Raw genomic sequence first — 22,320 nt, forward strand, 5'->3', positions numbered from 1 at the left:
CACTAAAGAGACAAACGGTGTGGAGCGGGTTAATGCGGCCGACTTAACATGTTTCAAGGGCAACGCTATCTTCTTGCTAAACTAGATAAGTAAACTTTGTTTTTTTTTTCTTTCCAATCTGATTTTCTCTCTTTTACTGCTTCATTTTACCAAAACTGAACCTCGTTTTATCTTGGAAATCCCATCCAGTTATTCAGCTAGAAAACATCCTTTCACTTCTATATTGTCCCTGTGATGTGCATCTATCCCCCAACCCCAGAAACTGCATTCCAATTACAAGTATTTCACCCGTTTTTCTTAAAAACCGTTTGTGGCATTTAAAACTCCATCCATGTAAAATGCAACTTTCCAACGTGTGATTCCGGCTGCATCATGTTCTTACTTTCAACTTGCTTTTGAACTGTATGCCTTTGGCGATACCTTGCCTTGTGATTGCCAGTGTTTATACATTCTGTCATGATGCATGTCCCCAGTCTTCAGGGTCAAACCAGCCTTTCCAAGTTGCAGGCTTTCATTGGGGCTTTAAAGACCACAAAACGTTATCAGAGGCTCTCCTGGAGCCATTCCTGTCGCCTTTGGCACCAGGCTCATACTATTTGACCACATGGAATGAGGTTCCAGTGAACATGGAGGCACACGTAGCCCTGTCCTGAAGCACTGAGCTATGCAGTCTAGTTTTTAAGGTGTTTTATCCACATAATCAGAATGCAAGAAATGCGCCAGACTTGTGATGTTGCGTTACTCAAGTTTTAATTTATGCCCATACTGATGACACGTGCTTCAGCTACTGAAAGCTCAGAGCCAACGCGAGGGACACCGGAGGGCAAAATCAACAGGGATCGGACCCTTACACTAGGTTTTATACCTAACAACGTTTGCTACTTTAACAACGCTACAAAGTTATGAAAATATTATTAGCCCTGATTTGAGGAAGGCTTTCAGTAGCCGAAACACGTGTCATCAATATGGGCATGAATTAAAACTTGAGTAACGCAACATCACAAGTCTGGCGCATTTCTTGCATTTTGAGTATGAGGATAAAATACTATTTGTAAGGTGGTTGAGCAGACTCTTTTTCCCACCTAACTCAGATAAGACGCGACAATATGTATGGATTTAAAATGAACTTTAAAGCAGTAGGACAAAAAAATTAAGTGTCGCCTGACAGACTAGCCTCTCAAAAAGAGTCCAAGTGTACGTATGTAGTTTCTAGGGTGTGGCTGGGCCTGGAACTACTTAACCTGGGACTACTTTACCAGGGCTATATAAACCACACCCAAAGAGCAGAACACGCTTTGCGTTATTCTGCACTCCTGCAGCGTAACGCTCACCATGCCAGCTCTGCTCCTGCTTACCTGGATTTCAGCCACACCCTGTTATCTTCATCAGGAACCACGGACCATCAGCACCTGTCGAAAAAGGGAAAAAAACAAGAATAAGAACATTAGTTAAGTTCTTACCTGAGAGAAGTAGTCTTTCCAATTCCATCTGAACGACTCTCTTTCCCGCCGCTCCTGAGGACCACCACACCTGCAGAAAGGAGACAAGAAGGGAGAACGAAAATTTACCCGGAGGCATCAGTCATCTCAGGATTCCATCGAAGCGGTCCACACGGTCGCTGCTCCGGAGCATCGCTGCACCTGCAGAGGAAGTAAAAAGAGACAGCAGGTTAGCCACGCAATAGAATAATACCCATTTTAAAATACAGCTCGACGCTGCACTCACACGCTAACACCCACCTGCATAAATATTGCTTAGCGCCGCATTTGGGAGTCCATTGCTTAACCTGGCATCTCCAAGACCGCTCCTGCAAAAAAATAAGGACAATAGTGAAACTTTGGCAACAAGAAGAAACACATTAAGCAAAAACAGTTACCAAGAACCAATTGGTACCAAGACTTACTTACGGATTCACAGCTGATCTGGATTCCACTTACAGGCCATAGGATCAGTGAAGGAACTAGATCCAGTGAAAGTGCCTAAGAACATTAAAGCATCCCTGCATTCAGATGCAGGACGGAGAGACCATCATTAACATACCTAAGGTGAGACATAAGCACAGAGGGAAGTGGTTGGAGGTTTGAGGGAGGTGGGAGTCTTGACCACCCTATGCAGCAAGTTAACTTCTCCGTTCATCATTTTAGGATAGCGCCCAAGCGTGAGTGAAGCGGTGGGACTGGAAGACATGTGCGCAGATGTTCCTCGCTCAGCTTCGTGCAAACGCCCCGGTGGAGACCAGGTGAGCGTAACAGAAAGCAAAGCCTCTATACAATCCTCTACCCGGGCATCATGGAAACATCTGAGACTGACAAAATAGCTCAGCTTTTGGGATAACTCAGGGCCGAGGTGCTGTCTGCTCGGCAGGAAACAAATGCTCTAAAAAGAGAGCTGATTGTGACTAAAGATCGTACGGATTAACTAACCAGACAATTACTTCAGTCACAGGCTGGTCAAACACCATTATCTGGAATCGGGTCATCAGTTCCAGCTCTGTCAAGCAACCCCGTACAGGTGGTTCTTCCGGGGGCCGTTCCTTTGGCTCCGTCGGAACGCTTCACTGGAGACCCAAAAATATATGCCGTTTTCATGAACCAGTTCCGCCTTCATTTCCTATGTAGACCTGGAGCTTTTCCAAACGATCAATCAAGGGTTGCTTTTGTGCTTTCCTGTCTGAGTGGCAGCGCTGCAGACTGGTCGGTACCTTTTGTTAATCAGGATGACCCTCTTTTGCAGGACTTCCAGAGGTTTCAACAAGAAATGGAGAAGCTGTTTGCTCGGCACACCCAAGGTCAAGCATTAGACAATGAACTTCTATCTTTGCGTCAAGGGAACCAAGATTTGTTAACATATATTGCAACCTTCAACAGATTGGTAGCTGAAACTGGTTTGCCCGAAAACAAAAAAACAACAATTTTCCATTGCGGATTGAGATGCGAAATAAAAGATGTTTTGGCTCAAGTGGTAAATCCTCCAAGAGACTGTGTGGAATATATTAACCTGGTGGTGCAATTAGATCACAGACTGCAGGATCGAAAAGCTGATTGAGCTAAAATTGAAAATCGGGTTTATGTGCGCCCTAGGGAAAATGTTTCAAAACCAACCGACATGTCTGAACCTATGCAGATTGGAGGAGTTCGAGGATCATTATCCAAGACCGAAAGAGACAAAAGGAGACAACAACAATTGTGTTTATATTGCGGGAATGCCGGCCACTTCCTACGAGAATGTTTAGTGAAACCACCCAAGAAGGCAGTTGGGGTCACTGACAAGATTGAAGCACAACCGGAGATGGGAAATTTCCATGCCGACAAGCATAGAGGTCCGTTTTTCGAGCGTTAAGAAGAATTCTCAGACCTTGCACCTAACCTTGCCAATAATTCTAATCAGTCGCCAACAACCATCTCGCATGCATGCGGTCAGAGCATACATTGACAGCGGAGCAATTCGTAACTATATGGATCAAGAATTAGCATCAAGGGTGGATCTTCATCTTTTCAAGAAGGCAACAACTGAAATGGTCACCACTGTCAACGGAACGGAGATATCCTCAGGCCCTGTAACGCACTCAATGGCAGAGAAGCCATTGTGTTTGATCTAATCAAGGCTCCCCAATTTCAAATAATTCTAGGAATGCCGCCGTGGTTGGAAACACATAATCCTCACATTGACTGGCGTGCTAAGAGGTTGACCTTCTCCGATGAATGTGTTCATACATGTTATAAAATAGAAGAATCCTTGCCTGAAAAGAAAAAACCTACCTCAGAAGTAGCAACGGTCATCATGGGTCTAACAAATACACTAGCCCAGGAATACCAAGATTTTCAGGATGTCTTCCAGAAGGATCAAGCCAATACCCTGCCGCCCCATAGACCATATGACTGCCAAATCTACCTTGTACCTGGCGCACAGATTCCTTGTTGTCGAATTTATGCGCTCACTGAACCTGAAAATCTCCATTTAAAAACGTATCTGGACCAATATATGGCAAACGGTTTTATCCGTCCATCCAAATCCCGGCGGCCTCGCCCTTATTCTTCGTACCTAAGAAGGAGGGAGATTTAAGGACTTGTATAGACTACCGTGCATTGAACCAAGTGACTGTAAAAAATTGTTACTCCCTACCTCTTATCCCTGAACTGTTGGATCAGATGAAAGACGCTCACATTTATACCAAGCTGGACCTCAGAGAGGCGTATCATCTTGTACGAGTTAAAAAAGGAGATGAATGGAAAACCACCTTTCGCACCAAACATGGGCTATTTGAATACCAGGTAATGCCCTTTGGGCTTTGTAATGCTCTGGCGGCATTTCAGTACTTCATGAATGACATTTTACGAGAACTGTTTGATTTATGCGTCTTAGTGTACATTGACGACATTTTGGTGTACTCCGCTTCCAAGCAAGACCATGTGAAACATGTTCTCGCTATCCTTGAGAAACTCCGACAACATAAGTTATACGCTAAACTAGAAAAATGCTCCTTCCATGACACCGAAGTCGAGTTTCTTGGATTTGTTCTAACTCCCTGAGGTGTTCGTATGGACTCACATAAAGTGGATGCCATCCTCAATTGGCCCTCTCCAACATCAATCAAAGGAGTCCAGAGTATGCTCGGCTTTGCAAACTTTTATCACTGGTTCATTCCGGGTTTTTCTCAAATCGTGCATCCAATCACATCCTTACTGCGAAAGAATAAACGCTTTCAATGGTCAGATGAAGTGGAAAAGGCCGTCCAGGAATTGAAAGAAAGATTTACCTCAGCTCCGATCCTGAAACACCCTCACCCAGATCTCCCATATGTGGTTGAAACCGCTGCATCCAGTCTCGCAATGGGGGCAGTTCTCTCCCAAAAAGATCCTGAGACGGGTCAACTTCATCCAGTGGCCTTTTGGTTGCGAAAATTCTCAGCACCTGAACTAAATTATGCTGTGACAGACAAAGAACTCTTGGCCATTAAAGCAGCTTTTAAAGCTTGGCGGCATTACCTCCTAGGAGCAAGACACACAGTCACAGTGATGACTGATCATCACAATCTGCAGTACCTAAAGACAGCAAAAGTGTTACGCTCACCTGCTATCCACGGGGACGTCACCCAGCCGGGTTGGTCGCTGGTATCCTTCTCAGTGGTTCCCAGATGTGGCCTGCGGTGGAGGTTCTGCCTGAAAATACAGGAGGGCTGTGTTCAAGACTGGCCAACCGAGGTAAGTATCCTCCCACCACCCCGTATGACTTCAGCCCCTCTGGGCCTTATCCTCACTGTGTTGTAGAATTAGGCATGCTCTCCGTCTTGCTTTCTTGGCAGGGGCGCGTTGTCTTTCGTGGGCGTGTGCGGTCCAGTTCCTTCACCGACACGGGCCCGTTTGACGTCTTTCAGGAAGGTCTTACTGCTGTTTTTTCTGTTTGTGTTGTTTTTCCTGCATGCCTTCTTTGGTTTAATAATGCCTCTTTTCTCCCTTAGATATGCAGAGCTTCAGCGTGGGGAATTGGCTGAGTTGGGCCTCGCCGGTAAATGATTGCGCGTAATGAGCGCTATGATGCGGTAAGTAAGCGCTATGCTAACCTGTTTTCCTTCTTTTCTCGTAGGTCGCAGTGTTCTCCCAGCGTGTATGGAATTCCGGAGCGATGTTGGCCGAGAGGCGACCAGCCAAGTAAGCCTTTTGAGCAGTTCGTATTTTGTAATGTCTCTAATGCCTTCTTTAATGTTGTCGTTCCTTTCAGGTCCTTCAGTGGCGGGAGGCGTGCGAATCCAAAGGAAGCTGTTCACAGGAGCTGCGAGCGGATAAAGATGGAGTTGCAGGTAAGATGCTGCTGGTAACAATGTTCCTTTTGTCTCCTTTTCTCCAAGGCTCGTGGGTATAGCTGGACACGGTGAGTATCACGTTGCAGACTGCAAAGTAACGCGAAGCGTGTTGTCTAGTTCGGGTGTGGTTTAAATAGCCTCAACAAAGTAGTCCAGGTAAAATAATCCCTAGGCCACCACACCCAAAACACTATCCTGCATAGCTTGGTTCCTAGGAGCCAAGCTATGTGGATGCCTCAATGTTGGCTGAAAGCCTCAAATAAAGTAGTTCCCTGAACACATGTCTTTCACGGTGTATGAGCCCGGTGCCATAGGTGCCAGGACTGGCCCCAAGAGGGCTTTGGAAGTGGATGCCAGGCCTTATTAGAGACCCGAGTCCTGATCCCACCTGGCCAATGGGCTTGCCAGTGGGGATCTGGGATGAGGGTCATGACAGTACTCCCACCAAGGCCCCTCACACGGTGTTCCTTCTGTCCGGCCCAGGTTTAGTTGGGAAGTTCTGATGAAATTTCCTGATCAGACGTGGTGCATGAATGTTCTCACTGGGCTCCCAGGATCTATCTTGGGGTCCAAATCCCTTCCAATCGACGAGATAATATAACTTGGACCTAGAGTATTTAGAATCCAGGATACCTCTGAATTCGAATTCTGGTTCTCCGTCAATGAGTATGGGTTTTGGTGGTGTGCCAATCCGTGTACCGGTCTGCATTGGTTTTAAGAGGGACACATGAAATACCGGATGGATTTGTAGATTAGGTGGTAAATCCAGTTTGACGGCTGCTGGGTTGATAATTGCCTTGATGGTATAAGGTCCTAAGTATCGAGGATGAAAGGTCTGGGCTCCCTTGATGGGTACAAATCTAGCGGCCAACCAAACCTTGTCTCCTACTTGATAGTCAGGGGCTTTCTTTCGGTGTTTGTCTGTGAATTTCTTTTGTTTTTCCTTGGCATGAATGAGACGTTCCTTAGCCTTTTTGAAAGCCTGAGTGATGGTGGAGTGAAGAGTCTTCACTGCTGGCATTTCCAAGCTGGCTGGAAGGTCTAGTTCATAGGTACGTGGGTGTCTGCCATAAAGGGTATAGAAGGGCGTTTGTCCCGTGCTTGAATGCAAGGAATTGTTATATGCATACTCGCTATCCATAGTAAGTCTTTCCAACTCCTTTGTTCATGGTGCAGCATGCACCATAAATATTGCTCGAGAGTCTGATTGGTCCTCTCGGTTTGGCCGTCCGTTTGGAGATGGTGACTGGTAGATAACAGGACGTCAATCTGCGCCATTGCACAACACTTTCTCCAGAAGTTGGATACAAACTGGCTGCCTCGATCAGAGACCAGAACTGATGGGAAGCCATGTTGCTTAACAATGCCCTCCCGGAACACTTTTGCTAAAGTGGATGCATCTGGGAGGCCTTTGAGCGGAATAAAGTGTGCCATCTTTGAGAATAAGTCCACAACTACAAGAATGGTGTTAAACCCTTGACTGGGAGGTAAGTCAGTGATGAAGTCAAGGGAAAGAGTGTTCCATGGAGTGGGAGGAATGTCCAATGGTTGTAGGAGACCAAATGGTTTTTGTTTTTGTGATTTATTTTGTGCGCAGACACCGCAGGACTGAATATACTGGAGGATGTCCTTACGCCAGGTAGGCCACCAAAAGTTCTGTTTCACCTTAGCTAGGGTTTTGGCGATCCCAGGGTGCCCTTCGATCAGTGAATCATGATAACCTGAAATAATATGTTGTTGTAATTCCTTCGTGGGTACATATAGACGATCCCTAAAAAAGGGTAAGTGGTCCTTGATGGAATATTGTTCTCCTTGAGTTTGCCATGCAAGGAAAGCATCAGGCTTCATTGTCCGTTGAATCTCATTTCGTAGTTCTGCTTGTGTTAAGGCTGTCGTGATACCCAATAGTTTGTCTTCAGGTATAATGGGTACTGGGTCTGGAGTTGTATATAACATTTCATCAATGCCCATACGAGATAATGCTTCAGCCTTTCCATTCCTGACCCCTGGTCGAAACGTGATTACATAATCATATTCGGCGAAGAAAAGGGCCCACCGCAATTGGCGCGAGGACTGGGTCAGGCTGTTTTAAGATGTTGCAGGTTTCGGTGGTCCATGATAACTGTAATGGTGTGTCTGGCCCTCAGAAGGTAGTGCCGCCAGACCTTGAAGGCACACTTAATGGCCAGGAGTTCTTTGTCAGTGATGGCGTAATTAATCTCCGTAATTAATTTGACCAGAAGGCCACAGGATGTTGCTGGCCGGTTTCTGGGTCTCTCTGTGAAAGGACAGCCCCCATTGCCATACTGGAAGCATCAGTTTCCATGACATAAGGGAGGTCTGGACGAGGATGTCGCAGGACTGGAGCGGAGGTAAACCTTCTTTTAAGTTCCTGAAAAGCTTTTTCTGCTTCTTTGGTCCACGCAAACATTTTATAGTTTTTTCGTTGCAGTACTGTGATTGGATGCACAACCTGAGAGAAGTCTGGGATGAAGCGGCGGTAGAAGTTCTCAAAGCCCAGCATGCTTTGTACCCCTTTCAGTGACGTCGGTGATGGCCATTTCAAAATGGCATCTACCTTGTGCACGTCCATTCTTATGCCTCCTGGACTAAGGATAAAACCAAGAAACTCTACTTCGGTGACGTGAAAAAAGTATTTTTCAAGCTTTGCATTAAGCGATGTTGGCAGAGCTTGGTGAGGACTGAACGAACGTGCCTGATATGATCTTGTTTCGAGGCTGAGTACACTAAGATGTCGTCTATGTACACTAAGGCGCAGAAGTTAATTAATTCTCTCAAGACGTCATTCATGAAATATTGAAACGCTGCGGGAGCCTTGCATAACCCAAAGGGCATGACTTGATATTCATACAAGTCGTATTTGGTACGGAAAGCGGTTTTCCACTCATCTCTGCTTCTGACTCGGACCAGGTGGTACAATCCTCGAAGGTCCAATTTGGTATAAATCCGGGCATCTTTGACTTGGTCTAGCATTTCAGGGATATGTGGCAAGGGGTAGCGGTTCTTCACAGTGATCTGCTTTAATGTGCAGTAGTCAATACAGGTCCTCAAGTCCCCTTCTTTCTGCAGTACGAAAAACAAAGGACTGGCTGCCGGGCACTTCAATGGGCGGATAAATCTGTTTGCAAGGTACTGGTCTAAATAGGATTTCAGATGAAGGTTTTCCGGTTCTGTGAGAGTGTAGATTCTGCCGCAAGGGATTTGTGCACCAGGAACAAGGTCAATCTGACTGTCATAGGGCCTGTGCGGCGGCAATGTGTTTGCTTGGTCCTTCCGGAATACATCCTGGAAATTGTGGTATTCACTTGGTAATGTATTAGTTACTCCCAGGGTTGATGCTGTTGCTCCGGGAGTTATGGAGATACAGAAGTCGGGTTTCTGCTCTTGATAATAGCAGGCAGGGGAGCAGTCACTGTGGAAGGTTAATTTCCGTGCCCGCCAGTCTATCAAGCGGTTGTGAGCAACTAACCGTGGCATCCCAAGCATTAGCCGGACTGAGATGCCTTGATGAGATCGAACGAAATAGACTCCCGATGTCCACCCTGGCACAGCAAGGTTGCCCTGGCTGTGCACTGGGTTACGGGTCCGGAAGCGATTTTTGTCCCATCCACGGTGGGTACCTTGTCCATGGTCAGCTTGGAACATAAGGGAAGCCCCATCTCTACTGCCAGCTCTTGATCAATATAATTTCCAACTGCTCCGCTGTCGATGTATGCCTGAACGGCATGCATCCTTGACGACCGCTGGTGGTTAATTAAGATCACTGGTATTGCAAAGTGCGAGGTCAGCAACTCTTTCCTCTCACTCAACAAACTGACCTCTACATTTGCCGAGCTTGGTCGTTTTCCGATTCCTTAACTTCATCCTTTTCTGTGGCCCCGACTATCCTCCTTGGGGATTTTACTGGACAGTCCTTCAGGAAATGTCCTGGGTTTTCCACAATACAAACATAGTTGTTGTTGTCTTCTTTTATCCCGCTCTTGTTTTGTTTATGGAGGTTGTATCCCTCCGATTTACATGGGTTCTACAGCGTTTTCTGGCACACAAGATGCATTGTCCCTTGGTCGGACATACACGGCCCAAGGGTCCGTTTTGGACCGGTCTGCTTTTTGGTCCTGCAACCGGGGGTCTAGCTGCATGACTAAATTTATAAATTCGGTACATTCTCTGGGGGAGTCAACCACCTAGGCTAGGACGTCTTGTAATTCGCCTTGTAAGCCTCGATGAAATGATGTGGTTCTTTTGTTTTCCGGCCACCTAGCTTCGGCTACCAGTCTATTGAAGGTAGCAATGTACGTTAACAAGTCCTGATTCCCCTGTCGGAGGGATAAGAGTTTGGTGTCTACTGCTTGTTCTTGGGTATGGCGAGCAAAAACCCTCTGGAACCCCCCAAAGTCATGTAACAGAGGATCATCATGGGTCACCATTGGCACCGACCAATCCGCTGCGCTACCACTCAGGTATGACAAAACAAAAGCTACCCGAGCTTGGTCGTTTGGAAATGCTCCAGGCCTAGAAATGCTCCAGGCCTAGAAATGCTCTAGGCCTACAAAGAAAGTGAAGGCGACACTCATTCATGAATGCTACGTACTTCCGTGGGTTGTCTGAGAACCTCTCCGGTGGTGCCAGGGGAACTGTTCCAGGTAACGTAATCTGTACCGGAGTGGGCGTAGTGGATGGTAAAGTGGGATTTTGAATCATTGGATTGCTCCCAGGCAGAGGAGTTTGTCCTGCCTGTGATTGCAAGAACTGCCTGCTGATCTCCTCAGTGCACTCCTTGGTCACTACTAGGTCTCTCCGGAGGGCGTTAGTCTCTTGTTGGGCAGAATGAACCTTGGCACGAAGTTCCGCTAACAATTGGGCCAATTGGTCAATTTCCGATGTCTCCATGGCGCCCAGGTGGATTAGTTATGGTAGGCTTTGCGTTCTGTTACGCTCACCTGGTATCCACGGGGACGCCACCCAGTCGGGTTGGTAGCTGGCATCCTTCTCAGCGGTTCCCAGATGTGGCCTGCGGGGGAGGTTCTGCCTGAAAATACAGGAGGGATGTGTTCAAGACTGGCCAACCGAGGTAAGTATCCTCCCACCACCCCATATGACTTCAGCCCCTCTGGGCCCTCTCCTCACCTCGTTGTAGAATTAGGTGTGCGATCCATCCTGCCTTCTTGGCAGGGGCGCGTTGTACATGGAGGCACACATAGCCCAGTCCTGAAGAACTGAGCTATGCAGTCTAGTTTCTAGAGTGTGGCTGGGCCTGGAACTACTTTACCTGGAACTACTTTATCAGGGCTATATAAACCACACCCAAAGAGCAGAACACGCTTTGCGTTATTCTGCACTCCTGCAGTGTAACGGTCACCGTGCCAGCTCTGCTCCTGCTTACCTGGACTTCAGCCACACCCTGTTATCTTCATCAGGAACCATGGACCATCAGCACCTGTCGAAAAGGGAAAAAACAAAAATAAGAACATTAGTTAAGTTCTTACATGAGAGAAGTAGTCTTTCCAATTCCATCCGAACGACTCTCTTTCCCACCGCTCCTGAGGACCACCACACCTACAGAAAGGAGACAAGAAGGGAGAATGAAAACTTACCCGGAGGCATCAGTCATCTCAGGATTCCATCAAAGCGGTCCACACGGTCGCTGCTCTGGAGCATCACTGCACCTGCAGAGGAAGGAAAAAGAGACACCAGGTTAGCCGCGCAATAGAATAATACCCATTTTAAAATACATCTCGACGCTGCGCTTACACGCTAACACCCACCTGCATAAATATTGCTCAGTGCCGCATTTAGAAGTCCATTGCTTAACCTGGCATCTCCATGACCGCTCCTGCAAAAAAATAAGGGCAATAGTGAAACTTTGGCAACAAGAAGAACCACATTAAGCAAAAACAGTTACCAAGAACCAATTGGTAGCAAGACTTACTTGCGGAGTCACAGCTGATCTGGATTCCACTTACAGGCCGTAGGATCAGTGAAGGAACTAAATCCAGTGAAGGTGCCTAAGAACATTAAAGTGCCCCTGCATTCAGACGCAGGACGGAGAGCCCATCGTTAACATACCTAAGGTGAGACATAAGCACAGAGGGAAGCGGTTGGAGGTTTGAGGGCAGGGTCGGACTGGGACAAGAAATAGGCCCAGTCACCCACCAAAAAGTGGCCTACCCCTCGCCTCAAAAAAGTGGCCCACCCCTCGCCTCACAAACCTTGACTTCTGATGACATCACCGGAAGTGATGTCATTTGACCCCACCCCAAAGTGACATCCTGGGAAGCGATGAAACACGACCTTTCACCCCTTGACAAAACAGGGAGTTGCAACAAATAGCATTGTTCGTAAGTATACGAAATTACTGTTAATCCAAGCAGACGTCCAAGTCCAAATGATAATTTGTTATTGTATAGAACTTACTCCTAAGCTCTTTTTTTATAGAACAAATATGCATACAATATCACCCAACCTGTGTTGGTACTCATTTATCGACCTAAGAAGGAGGAAAGGCTTTTGGAAAAAGAAAAAAAAAATGTGAAATATTTTTTTTTTTCAATTTTTCTTCCAAACCGGCCCAGGCATGCCGAGAAACCGGCCCCCACTCCCCAGGGACGATTTCGGACCAGCCACGGGCCGAAAGGCTGAGGGGCCAATCCGACCCTGTTTGAGGGAGGTGGGAGTCTTGCCCACCATACGCAGCAAGTTAACTTCTCCGTTCATCATTTTAGGATAGCGCCCAAGCATGAGTGAAGCAGTGGGACAGGAAGAGATGCGGGCAGATGTTCATTGCTCAGCTTCGTGCAAACGTCCCCGTGGAGACCAGGTGAGCGTAACACATTCCTGCTATTGTGAAAAATCATATTTGCCTCATAGATTTAACCACACATAAAATTAATTATTTGTTAAAATTTGAGTGTCATTTTAGGCCATTGCAAAGGGTTTTCATTCTGTTTGCTGACACATATCCCTGACTACCCGATGCTTCTTTCTATCCACTCAGAATTAGATTAAATGTGGGTTGAGGGAACATTGGAGGGGGAAATCGTAACTCTGGTGCTATCCATCTGTATTCCAAAACTGTTCCTATTAAACTGTGCTTTGGATATGCTCTAGTAGGAGGTTAACCAAGTGTATTGCTTCCATTTCCATTTCCATTGTGATCATTACTCCATTGGTGATTGCTGCCCAATATTAAAATGTGTGTGATTTCTTTGAATTTTAAAAATAAATAACTATTGCATTCTCACCAACCGGCCTGGTTCATGGTCCATTATAACCCGGGGTATTGGAAAAGGGGGGTGTGAGACGGGCTGTGTGCCATCTCAAATTGAATTTGCAGAAAATAAAGAGAAAGCATTCCAATTGTGCGCTACATCCTAGGCTAAAACTAGGGTGTGTCGCCCAATTGAAATCCTTAACAAACTTGGAGGCCCGTAAGCCGGGATTTCAGTTTGTGTTGCCACCTGAGGCAGTTAACACAGCAGACTAGCCTTCAAGGTAGTAATACTTTGTGTGGTTGGTACACTGTGTGACACTGTAGAAGCGCCTCCCCAAAATAAATATTCCAAGTACCAGCCCTGTGTATAAAATTAAAGCTAAATCAACCCCAAAATAGACAAAAAGCGACAGAATACAGGTTACCCTTACATAAATAAATTAATAAAGAAAGAACACTTTCAAAAATGACCAAAGTAGAGATAAATATGGCCAGTCAGCACCTTCTGCACACGTTATTTGTCAGAGGGGAATGGGCAGAGCAAGATGAAAAAGTCTGGCTAGAAGAATTTATGCAACAGGTCACCGCCATGAACATGGACACCTGGCAGGACGGTGGCCTATTACATCAAGCTTTGAGTGAGTTATACATGACCCCAAAAATTAAAGAGGACAGATTAAAATTGTCAGAATCTCGGCCTACATGTATCTCCATATGGGTGTGATGCGGGAAAAGGATGAGGAAAATACAACTCTTGCACAAAATCAATCTGAACTCTTAACTAAAATCCAGACTGAACTAAAATTAGCGGAACAAAAATTGCAAAAGAGTCAAGATTCAGAGGCAGAATCTGGAAATTACATTCAAAAATTAAAAGAGGATTTAGCTCTCCAACAGCAGAATAATGTAGACCAAGAGGCCCAATGAAATGCCTTAAGAATGGAGTGTCAAGAAAAGGTTGACTCTTTCGAAGAGAGGCAACTGAAATTAAAACATCAAGTGAGATACAATGACGTCAGCACAGAGAAATAGTCACTTTACGGGACCAGATAAAAAAAATTGGAAGAGGAGAGTACGGAATTAATAGATAGAGAGCTTCACCTCCAGACAAACTTTGATCAAGAACGCCAAAAACGAAATGACATCAAGCAACAAAGGGATGACCTCGCTGAACAGAGAGGCACCCTAAATTAGGAGAAAGATGCCCTATGTCAGGAAGTAAGCAATTTAAAAACTGATTTACAGGAAAGTGAGTTAGGCCTCCAGAAACTAAATGAACTCAAAACAGAATATGGAAAGTTACTGGAGCACGTCAGACAGGTAGAAGGTGTTCTGGAAGAGAATACCCAAACCAAAAATGCACAAACTCAGGAGGTGAGTCTCCTGCAACAAAAATTGGCTCAAGGTGCCCAAACTATACAGGCAGCACAAAAAGATAATGAGGCCCTCTGTGAGGAGAATGATGGGCTCCACAAGCAAGTGGCAGCTCAAGAGCGGGTCATAGAGGCCAGTAAAGCGCTGATAACTGAGCAAAAGGCTCAGATCTTTGCCTATTATCAAGAGATAGGGGCTAAGAAGAAAAAACTAGCAAGATTGGAGAAAGAAAATAATAGATTCAACGCAAATGGGATGGACCCCGAGCAGGTAGAGAGGGACAGGGCAACCCCTGATCATTGTATGATGACCTCTCTACTAAGGGACTCAAACCCATTTAATACTTGGTGTGCTGCTGACTTCATGGCTACCGGTTCACATGAGCCAGAAACCATGAGGCCATCAGAATTAAATAGGTCAGCGCCCCCCAGAAATTGATAGACAGGCGTCCCAGTACAGATAAGAAAATATAAAAGCTGATGTCTCTGACCAGGAAACCTCCTATGAGGAGAAAGTCAGGGAATTAGATCTGCAGAACCACTACCTCAAAAAGGACCAGTTGGTCCGATTTGCACAAGAACAACAGGAAAAGAGGCCCCAAAAGAGCATCCCGAAGACCTCCACCCAATCAGGGCAGTGGGGGGGGATACTCTGCGAAACCTGGAAGCAGGGAGGAGTCAGATGACTACTCTCCGGTGCACCACAGGGGAGAAGAAACTAGCCTCGACCATTCTGCAAGCCCCTCCCAGGCTCACAGAATGGACTCAGGTGACGCAGCGAAAGAAGGCAGATAAACCAAAAAGAGTTCTGGTAAAAGACCCCATTAGGGCAGATCAAGGCTCTCAGGAATTTCATGACACTGTACAATAAAAATGCAAAATATTCTGTCTGGGAGCATTTGGAACTCTATGAACAAATGATGGACACATTTCACATAAAAGATAGCCAGATTATGCAAAATGGACATCCACTCCAGAATACTCCAGCTTCTTTGCTGGACTGGAAGATCAAAAACATTCAAGATGGTCCACCTACAAGGCGGCCATCTTGAAGCACTTCTCCACCCATAAAAACCCCCAAGAAGCTTGCAAAGCGGCCTACAATCTACAGTGTGGAGAAGATCAGGCCCCACAAGAGTGTGTGCAGGAATTAAAACGCGCCTTTGCCCAAACCACCAGGAGGGTGCGCACAGATAGCAGGGAGTTTATCACTACCTACTTTCATGCGCTTCCAAAATACCTTGTGACCCAGCGGGTGAGGGATTTCCATGATAAAAGATCTCCGGACTGGGTAATAGAGCTACCCGGATATATGAAGTCCAAAAACATGCAGAAAATAAAATTCTGGTTAAAAACTCCAAGCCAGCCAACACCCCTGCTGCTCCTAAGGTGGCAGAGGTGAAGGTTGCCCCGATTTTGGACCTAGAAATGGGGGAGCATAAATGCGCCAATCCCAAACCAGCAAAACCAGAGGCCAAGAAGGCCTTCAGGCCAATCACAAACAGGTGGCAATCAGGGAGGCAATCCCACCAATGGGACCCCTAACTCTCCTGATTAAATAAGTCCCAGATACAAGGGCAACCAGCCTATCTTGGGGTATGTATGGACTACTCCAGCCCAAAGGGGGATCCAATCAGGTAAGTACTACCCCAGGAAACTTCCATCCTAATTTCCCCCAAGAGGGTAGTAATCCCCCAAATACTGGGTTAAGTTTCTTTCCCCAGTATCCACCAAACCCCAACCTGCAGGACAACCCTCCTTTCTTTCCCCGCTTTCAGGAGCCCAGACTACCCAACCCGGGAGAGGGGAGGCCAAGGGTGGAGGGTTACCAAAATCCACAATATCCAGGGTACTACAGGAGAAGGGATAGTTACCCTTCCCGTGAACAACCGAGGTATGAGCAGAGACTCCCGTACCAGCCGGAACGGGTGTCCCATCTGGTGCGCCAGGTCCAGAACCTCACCCAGGATCTAGGTCGCATGTTGAGGGCTCAACAAAATCCTCAGATGAACATAGAGGCTCAGAATCCTACAAATCAAGGGACCGGCACCCCAGAACAATGACGGGGAGAGAAACCCGACAACTCATCGGTTCCAGAGAAGGAGGCACAGGGGGAAGGGTGGTATAACACCCTAGAGGAAGCTTCCTTCCTTACCCGTGAAAAGCCCCTGGACAGCCAAGACCAGAACAAAAATCTCTTGCCCCCGAAAATCTGCAACCTAGGCAACAGAGGGTGGGTAGGAGAAATAAAGACAGTAAAAAGACCCATTTTGTGGAGGAAGTTAGTGTCCTCCAATTTGAAAGGGGTGAATCCTCAGAGGATTCTGGGAAACAAATCTTCTCCTTGAGGGACAGGCGAACTCCTCCCAAAGAAAAATGGGTCCCAAGAGATCTAAATGAATACTGGGTGGGTCTGGGGACTGATTCAGAGTCAGCCATCCCTGAACCCCAGATTTGTCATCCTGAGAAGAAAATAGTAATGGAGCGATACTCCCCACAACATGGTTGTAGTGACTGCCACCCGGTAAGCGGAGGCAGCACAGAGCTAAGGAAAACAGGGGATTCCAAAATCTCCACTATTTCAGGATGCCAAATTTTTATTACAGATCCCCGGACTCTAACACAGAAAATAGTCCAAAATGCCACCATGGCAGAGTCCAAAATAAAGAAATTGACCACCCAGCTTGCCCAAAATGCACATTACCTTTGTCCACGTGAGGAGAAGGAGGGGAGGTTTTATTCCCCGGTCCAAGTACAAGGGCAATATCCATTTTCAGCACTAGTGGACACTGGATCCCAAGCCACTCTTCTGTCAAAAAGGGTCTTTGAGCAGCTAAATTCAGGAAGGGGGGAGAGATACCAGATCCCTCTCACTCCTCTTCCTGGACCACTCCAGAACTTCGACAGGATTGTAATTCCTGTCGAGAGGACTGCAGATCTGGAAATAACAATTGAGCGACACAAAGTGAAACACCCGGTCATAGTCGTGACTCCAGAGGGAACACCCTGTCTACTAGCGAATGACATCCTGCGCAGGTTGTCCCCCCTAACAGACTGTGTGAACAAGGTCCTCTGGACTCAGACTAACAGGCCAATAAAATGAATACAGAGTATCAACCATGTTAGTTTAAATGGCACATGCCACATGGTTGAACAAAAATCTGATCATATTTAGTTCCATTTCTAGAACAATCAAATACCTGACGTGACAGTAATTGCTGTAGGAAAACAAACTGACGATGGGAACTCCTATCCATTCCTGACAATGAACACTCCTTCCCCTTTCAAGTGGCATTCCGCACTGGAAGGAAAACTTTGAAATTTTATACTGATTCACAATCTTAAAATCCCAATTTTATAGTCAAAAGTGATGAGAAACCAGCTCAAAGTTTAGCTGATATTCAGAAATTTAGAGAACAGTTGTTCATCCCTCTTCGGTTATATGAGGGGAAGGAGTCTGTCCTCGCCCGAGTGTGCGTGAACAACGGAAAGAGCTTCATCAGCGGAGCCATGTTCAGGCAGCTCCCAAAAGATCCAGCCATTCCCACATTTTAATTGATCAATAAGTGGGAAAGGGGCTTGGAAACTCCCAATTCCAAACATCTCCTGCCTAGGAGGTGTATGCTCAAAATTTCTATAGATAACAAAAGCATAGAACATAACTGTTGGTGCGTGCGAGATGTCCCTATTGCATTCTATTTAGGCAGTTACATTCGCAATTGGTTTGCCATTAATTTGGACCTGATAAATTACAAAGCCTGGTCCTTACTAAGGGGCAATCCCATGAGCTTTGAAGATTCTGAAAAAGCATTTCGGTCAGCCCAATTGCTTCCGTATGCAGTTGAAGTTCAAATTGGAGAGGAGGTTACCATCCCAGGACGGACCCGACAATTCCCACTTGAATTAAAAATTATAAGATGACAGAAACTGCAAAATCCTGACGCATATGTACACCTCATTGCCCATCTCCAACAGCAGGGGTTGGAGTTAAACCCAACCCCATTAGTCAATGTAGAATGCAACACCATTCCAATAGTGGTGGATAACAGCGACCTCAGGCGTATCACTCTGGGCGCAGGCACCATCATTTGAACGGCGGTTGATGACCGAAATATTTCCTTGGCTGTGTATGTAATTTCCTAAATCTATTCTGCTTCCTGTATACTTGTATATTGGTATATTTGTATATTGTATACTTGTATATTTCACCTTGTTACAGGGCGATACTCGCCACCCTGCACTATTCTGTACTGCCTGTCTTTTGTAACCATGTACACCTTTGAAGAAATGTGCCCAGATGCCTTCGGGCCAGGTGCGCAATACAAATAAAATAAATACAAATACAAATACATGGATCTAGGAAATGAACTGATAGGACCAATCCCCAAAGACTGTTTTGTCAATGACTGTGACAATGACTTACCACCAGACAAGATCTTCACCCAGCAAGGGGGGAATTTCCTGGTGTACTCTTCCTGCCTGTACGGGGTGGAAGGAGTGATCTGTGACATCAGGGAGGATGAGGTGATATTCCAGGTCCACAATGACTGCCTCTCCTACCTGAAACCCTCTGTCCAGGTCAATACTCTAACCGGAGACTCTCTCCACCCAGCTGCAGGAGGCCGCTGAGATAGCAAAACCCGAAGTCTTTCCAGGCTTCAGGCAAATGGTTGAAGAGCGGGTCAACCTAGCTGATGCCTGTGAGTCTCCGTAGCCAAAGCAAAAGTTGAAATGGGTGTGCTTAGATTTTCAAGATCTCTTTCTCGTACGACTGTGGTCACACTGAAATCCATACTACAATTCCCACAGACACTAGAATGACTCTTGTGTTTGTGAAGCAATACCGCTTGCCTCTCGCATCCATGGAGTCCCTGATGGAAATCATCAAAAACCTTGAGTCCCATGGGATAATTCGTCCAGTCCACAGCACCTTGAATAATCTGGTGCTGGGGATTTTAAAACCAAATGGCCAATGGAGACTCTCGGCAGACCTTAGGGAGCTAAATAAACGGGTGCACATGTCTCGATGGCCCAGGGGTCAAAGGTATACACTGCCATTGACGTGACAAATGGGTACTGGACCGTGCCTGTCAGCAGGGAGGACCAATACAAGCTGGCATTTACCTTCGGGGGGGCAGCAGTACACGTGAACCCGGACTCCCTTCAGATACATCAACTCCGGCAACAAATTCAACAACTTCCTACATAAGGCCATACCCAACTTGGGTGAAAGGGGTACCTCGCCTATGTGGATGATGTCTTGATAAAAAGCTCAACTGTGGAGGAATACATAGCGGAAATCCGTTATGTTCTGACCCAGTTGAGGGTTGCCGGAGCAAAACTGTCCTTCCAAAAGGCACAGTGGTGCAGGACCCGTGTCAACTTCTATGGACATGAGGTAACTCCTGAGGGTCTCTGTCCCCAGGAGAAGAAAGTGGAAGCACTCCTAAAACTAAAAGACCCCACAACTCTGCATGAGCTAAGAAACCTCCTTGCACTGACTAATTACAGTAGGAAGTTCATTGAGGATTACGCAGAAGTTCATTGAGGATTACGCAGAGGTCACAAGACCCCTGATCCATCTGTTGAAGGGGGGTCAAGTGGGAGTGGGGTCCAAAACAAGCCAAGACAGTAAAACAACTCAAAAGAAGCCTCTCACAAGCACCTTGTCTAGCTTACCGGGTCAAAAAGAAGGAGTTCTTCTTGGAGACAGGGTTCTCGAATACATGCTTGACAGCAGTATTATATCAAAAACATGATAAGGTCAATAAAGTCATCTCCTATGCCAGCAAGACTTTAATCCTTTGTGGAGTAAAAATTCCACGATTGTGAGAAGGCACTCCTGGAAACGGTGTGGGCATTGAGGAATTACCGCCTGTTCATCCAGGGGGAACACATCATAGTGGAGACTTCACACCAGCCTCTGCGATACCTCCAAAGTGACAGAATCCGGGCCGGAAATGTGAGTAATTCCAGAATTACTTCCTGGATCCTGTCAATGCAAGGCTTTCCTGTGGAGGTCCGATATGGCCAAAATAAGAAGAGTCCTCTCGTGCAAGGTCTGGCTGACTTGCATGAATGTGCCAGAGAAAATGGTCTCGAGGACAAAAGTCTTAAAACCCAGGACACCATGAAGGCATACCTGAATTCCCCGCACAAGGTCTATGAAGAATACAAATGCGAGGGAATGCCCACAGTTTATGTGGATAGGTGCTCCTACCATGTTGACAACAATGGGGAAAAGGAACTGGTTGCCGGTGTTGGGAATGCCTGGGTGAATGATGCTCCGCAACCCTCCGCTGAGTACAAAATTGATCCCCTCAGTAGTCAGGTGGTAGAGTTTATGGCAGTTCACCAGGCCATCCTCACTGCCGTCCAACACGAACTCCACGGACTGGTCATAATCACTGAATCATAATCAGGTCTCCACCTGAGAAAAGCGGCGATTTTACTTTTCTTTGCATTTCGGACCTGCACTCGGCACTGCGAGCCGCTCCTCGACTCTTGCCGACTCCACTGCTGCCCAACGCTTCCTGGAGGAGGCGGGGCCTGCACGACACGTGCCCTGATCACGTGATTCCGGCCCAATTTAAAAGACACAGGCTGCCTCCCGCCCTGTGTGTCTCCACCTGAGAAAAGCGGCGATTTTACTTTTCTTTGCATTTCGGACCTGCACTCGGCACTGCGAGCCGCTCCTCGACTCTTGCCGACTCCACTGCTGCCCAACGCTTCCTGGAGGAGGCGGGGCCTGCACGACACGTGCCCTGATCACGTGATTCCGGCCCAATTTAAAAGACACAGGCTGCCTCCCGCCCTGTGTGTCTCCACCTGAGAAAAGCGGCGATTTTACTTTTCTTTGCATTTCGGACCTGCACTCGGCACTGCGAGCCGCTCCTCGACTCTTGCCGACTCCACTGCTGCCCAACGCTTCCTGGAGGAGGCGGGGCCTGCACGACACGTGCCCTGATCACGTGATTCCGGCCCAATTTAAAAGACACAGGCTGCCTCCCGCCCTGTGTGTCTCCACCTGAGAAAAGCGGCGATTTTACTTTTCTTTGCATTTCGGACCTGCACTCGGCACTGCGAGCCGCTCCTCGACTCTTGCCGACTCCACTGCTGCCCAACGCTTCCTGGAGGAGGCGGGGCCTGCACGACACGTGCCCTGATCACGTGATTCCGGCCCAATTTAAAAGACACAGGCTGCCTCCCGCCCTGTGTGTCTCCACCTGAGAAAAGCGGCGATTTTACTTTTCTTTGCATTTCGGACCTGCACTCGGCACTGCGAGCCGCTCCTCGACTCTTGCCGACTCCACTGCTGCCCAACGCTTCCTGGAGGAGGCGGGGCCTGCACGACACGTGCCCTGATCACGTGATTCCGGCCCAATTTAAAAGACACAGGCTGCCTCCCGCCCTGTGTGTCTCCACCTGAGAAAAGCGGCGATTTTACTTTTCTTTGCATTTCGGACCTGCACTCGGCACTGCGAGCCGCTCCTCGACTCTTGCCGACTCCACTGCTGCCCAACGCTTCCTGGAGGAGGCGGGGCCTGCACGACACGTGCCCTGATCACGTGATTCCGGCCCAATTTAAAAGACACAGGCTACCACCCTTGCGGCGTTAAGCCCGGCAGGGGTAAAGGCCGACTACTGTTACGTGACTGTTGCGTGCTGAAGGTGCGGTGCGGACTACTCTGGAGTATCGTGTACGCATATTGGGCATTCAGGTGAGAAATCATAATAGTGCACATTTCTGTTTATAGAACCTGACTGTCACTATAAACCCTTAGTGCAGTTCAAGGGTACTCATAGCACGATGGGTAAATCAAAGCCCGCTAAACCACGGTACGATCTACGCAAAGGGAATGCGGGGAAAATGGATAACCCAGCACCTGAAAGCCCCACGAAAGATAAACAAACTG

This window comes from Ambystoma mexicanum, chromosome 5q, assembly GCF_040938575.1.
Source record: "Ambystoma mexicanum isolate Mex_15411 chromosome 5q, UKY_AmexF1_1, whole genome shotgun sequence".
In the NCBI taxonomy this organism is placed as follows: Eukaryota; Metazoa; Chordata; class Amphibia; order Caudata; family Ambystomatidae; genus Ambystoma; species Ambystoma mexicanum.